Source organism: Halichoeres trimaculatus, unplaced genomic scaffold (genome assembly GCF_033239565.1).
Source record: "Halichoeres trimaculatus isolate MK-OKI-2021-1 unplaced genomic scaffold, fHalTri1.1 fHalTri1_scaffold_25, whole genome shotgun sequence".
In the NCBI taxonomy this organism is placed as follows: domain Eukaryota; kingdom Metazoa; phylum Chordata; class Actinopteri; order Labriformes; family Labridae; genus Halichoeres; species Halichoeres trimaculatus.
Window position 1 is genome coordinate 1445691 of NW_027437203.1, and position 6011 is coordinate 1451701.

Below are 6011 nucleotides of genomic sequence, written 5' to 3' on the forward strand. Positions count from 1 at the left end.
GTGTTATAGCTTGTAGGAATGTTGGCTTCTTCTTTTTGTTTTTGCCACCTCTCATTAATTTGTACGTAAGCCCAAACTGGTGCATCTGGTGGAGGAGACGATACTTTTTCAGAATCTTACCTGATGACACAATCAGCGCAGGATCTTGATGCCGTGGTCCAGGATGTTGTTTGTTTTTCTTTAGTTGTCTTTTGAGGATGTTGTGAAATAAAAGGGATTTTTTGATTTTTGGATTGATATTTTTGCTTCCTGAAAGCATCTTCTTTGTTTCTGTGCCAGGGGAGTCCAGTGGTGTTTCATTTGTAGCCTTTCTTCTTCACCATATTTGTTTTCTCAGTTTGTTTCGTTGCTTTGTTACCTTCTTAAGCTTCTCTTTCAAAGCTTTTACTTCCCTTGAATGCCTTTTTCTGTTTTTTCCTCTCTCCCTTTGTTGTCTGAGAGCATGTATCCTGTGTCTGTCATTGCATGCTGGATTATTCTGATTATTCTGATCTTGTGGACTGTCTGGGGGGGGGTTTCTGCCTCCAGCACCGCACCCTCACTGGACCTTTTCTGCCTGGACCTTTTTTGTGCCTCTCTCCAATACTTTCTCTGATTCTTCTTTGCCATGTCTCCCATCTCCCCTATCTGTATTACTTTTTTGTCTTGAACTCTTTTCTTCCATCTTTGTCTTTCCTTCTCTTGCATGTCTTGTTTGCTCTCTTGGTCACTGTTTATTTTTTCTCTTCTCTTTTGCTGATACTCTCTATTTCTTCTTCTTTGCTCCTCAACTGACAATTTCTGTCTAGCCATACTTCTCTGAAAAAATAGAAATAATGAAAAATTATTCTTGTTTTACATACAAATGCAGCAAGAGTTACAAAACAATAACCAGACCACCGCCTGCCCATTCCCTACAAGTCAGAAGTGAAGGTTATACACTATAATTAAATAATGTATTGCATGCTATATATGTACATTCATGTGTCAATAAATCTCTGAAAAATCATTTAAATCCTTTTCTGTGTTCACAAATAACAATATCTAGGACATTAAGAAATAATAGGTGGATTTGTCAACTCCATCAGCTTACATGTCAACTCCAACTCAGAAACTGACGGAGTTGACGTCTGACGGAGTTGACATAGAGGCATGCGTTTTCCCTCCAAAACATGTACTGTACACTGCAGCTAGCTAGTTTTTCCCTCAGCTGTTAGCTGTCTCAGTAACCTCACTAAAATACTTAAATTCAATCCACAATTGTTTAAGAAAATGCACCAAAATTGAGAGATCGAGTTGACATGATCCAGCTGTGACGATAGGAATATTGACATTGTTGGTCTAAAAGATCTAAAAATGTAAAACTTACCAGAGCATATGTGGTACTGTTAAATTCAGCACAGGCAGGAAGATGACAAGGGGTCCTCATGGGCATAGCTGACCATGCTATTCCCTGATTAAATTAGGTTTTATAAAAATCTGACGGAGTTGACACAAACTAAGGACCAAACTTTAATGGGCAGATTTGTACTGAAAATATTATTTGACGTTCACTTAATACATTGTTTTATATATTAAGAAAACAGCCTTTCATAACTGATGTATATTCATTTACATTTGTTCATATTTTCAGAGGCTTTTTGGCTAGTTATTACTATGACTAATTGCTAAGGACAAGATCAATAACATGGACCTTTTAACCTCAGATTAAAGTTTTGTATAAATTTCCCCCCCAAAAATATAAACTTTTGCAAAAAATTGTCATGGGTATTCACAAATCATTTGAATTCACCCTTTAAAGTGTGACAATCATGGTGAAAGTCTTGTTTTTTTTAATGTAAATCAGACTTTTCACTGTAGGACATGTTTTGTCCCAACTCTCAAGAATCAGTGATATATATATATATATATATATATATATATATATATATATATATATATATATATATATATATATATACAATTATCATACATCCTCAAAAACTGTGACATCTCAAGGAGCTTCATAACATAAAAAATCAACCACAAATTATAAATAAATGGAAAACAATAAAATCAACTGAGACAATGACAATATGGGCATATTTTTGAAACACTTAAAAGGAGGACGTTTTATCGCTTTATCTTTGTTGTTTATGTATTCCTGACGTTCCTCTGCAAGAATGTGAAGCACGCAGAGAGGAGAACTGTGAAGGCGGGATTCGCAGGTCACTACCAACTGCACAACGGTGGGTCTACGCGACAGTCAGCTCATAGGACACGAGGTTAGTGTTAAATTATATTAATTAATGTAAAATATAGTTAAATATTCGGCCGGTTGCCACGTCTCCGTACTGCTACGAGAGTAGCCGCTAACGAGCGGCTGCCAGCAGCGCCGCTGAACTCCTCCGGTATGTACACCACGTGCGTTCACACCGGAGGGGAATGACATGACCTCGTGCAGCTCTCTGCATGATAAGTCTGTGTACAGCTGCGAGCAGTTCTTCCGCGATTTAAAGATGGAGTCTGGGCGACTTAGTCACATTTTTGGAGTCATATTGTGGCGCCATTGTCCCTGTAGGCAGGTACTCGTGTGGTCGCTTTGAACGGGTGATTAAAACTTTTCAAGTGATGTATCTGGCTGACAATTAACGTGTGTGTGACGACTCCCGTGACTGACTGTTTTAATATTCAGCTCAGAGTAACAATCTTTGTCCGTGTGGGATTTTTGGTATATATGTGAGTACTTTAATTCCACGTGAACAGGACACAGAGACCTCCCTAATGGAGGTGCAGCTGACAAACTATGCTGCTACAGGGCTAGGATACTGTTGGAATTATATAAGATAGTACATTATTATTTTTATTATTTTGATTATTATTATTATTATTATTATTGTTATTATTTTTGTTGTTGTTGTTGTTGTAATTGTTGTTGTTGTTGTTATTGCATGAATTTTTTGCAGCATGATACCATGCCTGCTTAAGTTACATCATGATCAAATATCACACAGCTTATATTTGTGTGTATCAGCTGACATTATTGTGACTGCATCACTTTATCACCCATCAGCCACAGAATTCTGATGCTGATGACCCTGCAGGGTCATGTTTTTTGTGAGCTAGTTGTAATTAACTTTTGTATTGAGTTGTAAGTGTAAAGATTTCTGGTTTGAAGGCTTTAGAGGAGGGTCTAAACTGTTTTTTTTTTTTCTCTACCTTTCAGGTTGCTGGTTCCAATATGATCTGGCAATGTAAGCTGTGCACATCTTCATTCTCGTCCAGAGCACAGTTATTCAAACACTACAGACTGCATCATAGCCACTTTTCCAGAGTTAGCCCTCTTCCATGCCTCTTTACTGATTGCATGAGTACATTTCAGACACTTAATGCACTGAGTACTCATTTGTCAAGATATCATAGGGCACACCTTAGCAGTAGTACAGTGCAGAATCAGGTGCTTGTGTTATTTAAATGCCCTTTATGCACATTTCAGCCACCCTTTTCTGAATCTGTTCTTTTCAGTCATCTCAGAAAGCATTTAAAAAATCATGAAACAGTGGCATGCCCATATAAGGACTGTAGCTACACCACTAATGTGTACTCCTCATTCAATTCCCATAAAAGTAGAGCACACCAAGCTTGTCTTGTGTCAGACTTTAAAAGTGACATTGTCATTGAGGATCCCCAGAATCCTCATGCCAGTATGTCTGGGGTCACAAGTGATGTGGATGAAGAATGTTCAGGTCAGAGCAAAGAAGTGGAGAATGATGATGATCAGAGTGACACTAACAGTCTAAGAAATCAACTTAAAATGAATTTATCTTCCTTATTCCTAAAGATGCAGGCCGTCCTCCATGTCTCAAACACAGCTATTCAAGAAATAGTCGACCATTTGAATCAGATCTTCTCCTTATCTCAGCCATTGATCAGGGAGGCAGTAAGTGACATATTGCAGAGAAATGGTCACAACATAGCAGAATCTACGCTGGATGAAGTTGTTACAGCTGTCATGGAGTCCAATATTTTGGCTTTGTCTACTTCGAAAGGTGCAGATTTGTGTTCATCCAAGCGCAGAAAAAACTTAATTGAGTGCAACTATCCTTGTGTGATGCCAATAGAGTATCAGTTGGAGCAGCCTGGACATACCTTCATGTATGTTCCTATCCTTGCGATGACTCAAGAGCTGTTTAAAAACACAGACATTCTTAACAAGATTGCTGAACCAAATACTGCATCTGGTCAATATTTGTCATGCTCTCATTTCATTAAAAATGACTTACTGTCAACAGGGGATCTCACCTTACTACTTCAGCTATATATTGATGAACTTGAAATTGCCAATCCGCTTGGCACATCGCGTAAAATGCACAAGCTTTGCACTGTGTACTGGGTCCTTGCTAATGTGCCACCAAAATACCGATCAGCATTACACGCTATACAGCTAGCAGTACTGGTCAAAGTGACAGACCTTCATAAGTATGGATATGCTGCTGTGCTTGCTCCATTGCTGCATGATATCCATACTCTGGAACGAGATGGTGTCTTCATTGAAAGAGTGGGTCAGAATGTCAAAGGAACCATTTTTTGTGTTTCTGCTGACAATCTGGCCGCTCATGGATTAGGTGGCTTTGTGGAGTCATTTAGAGCTGACTATGTTTGTAGATTATGTTTGGCAACAAGTGAACAGTTTCAAGCAATTGAAGTCAGGGAGGGAGAGTTTTCTCAGAGAACCAAAGACAGCCATGATCGGCATGTTCAAACTGTTCAGGAGAGTGACACTGTGAGCAGCCACTTTGGTGTTAAAGATGGCTGTGTCTTGCTTGAGTCCTTCAATCACTTCCATCCAATCACAGGGTTTCCTCCAGATATACTCCATGATCTTCTGGAAGGAATAGTTCCCATAGAGCTTTCTCTGTGCATTAAGGAGTTGATCCGATTGAAGTACTTCACTCTGGGATATTTGAACCAAAAGATTTCATCATTCCCATATCAGCACACTGATAAAGTGGATAGACCTCAGCCAATTCCCAAAAAATTTCTTTCTCGAGGAACAATAGGAGGAAATGGACATGAAAATGCCACTCTGCTCCGGCTACTTCCATTCCTTGTGGGCAGTGTAGTACCAGAAGGTGATGCTGCATGGGCAGTTTTGATGGAGCTGAAAGAGGTTGTAGAGTTAGCATTGTGCCCATCATTTACTGATGAAACCTTGGACTATTTTGAGAGCAAAATCAGTGATCATAGACAGATACTGCAAGAGGTCTTCCCTGAGGTTAGGCTCCGTCCGAAACATCACTATGTGGAGCATTATCCTGCCCTAGTATAATGCTTTGGGCCCCTGCTGCATGTTTGGACCATGAGGTTTGAGGCCAAGCACCGCTTTTTTAAAAGAGTGGTGCATGACACTCAAAACTTCAAAAATATTTTGAAGACAATGGCAATCAGACATCAACATATAGCATATCATCTAGCTGCACCATCATTTTTCAAGCCAAAAACACAGGCCTCCAGGGTTGATTCTGTTCTGGTTTCATCTTTGCCAGAAGTAGCTAAGGCACACATTAGAGGACAAACAACTTTTGACAAAATCTACCAAACATCAAAGGTGACCATTGATGGCACAGACTATGTCTGTGGAATGTTTCTGTCTGTCGGAGTCAGTGGTGGACTGTCTAGATTTAGTAAAATAGAACAGATCTACCTTGTGAATAGTGATTCTACTTTTCTGTGTAGTGATTATGAATCCTGGTATGTAGAACATCTTCGGTCCTATGAGCTGTCAGCCACATGGACAAGTCTGTCCATCCACCTGCAGTCTGGTCTCAATGATACAGTTCCACTCCCAGCATACAAGTTAAATGGCTCGCTGCTGCTGACTCCCAAACGGTTCATTCAAGTTAAACAGACCTAAGTTGAACAAATGGTGATTTTTTTTATTATTATTATTAATCAATGAATGTGTTTTTTTCACTCTCTGTCATTGATAATTAAAAAAATATGTATGTTAATAGTAACCCTTCTTAATCCTCAATTTCTCTTTTCATTAGCAG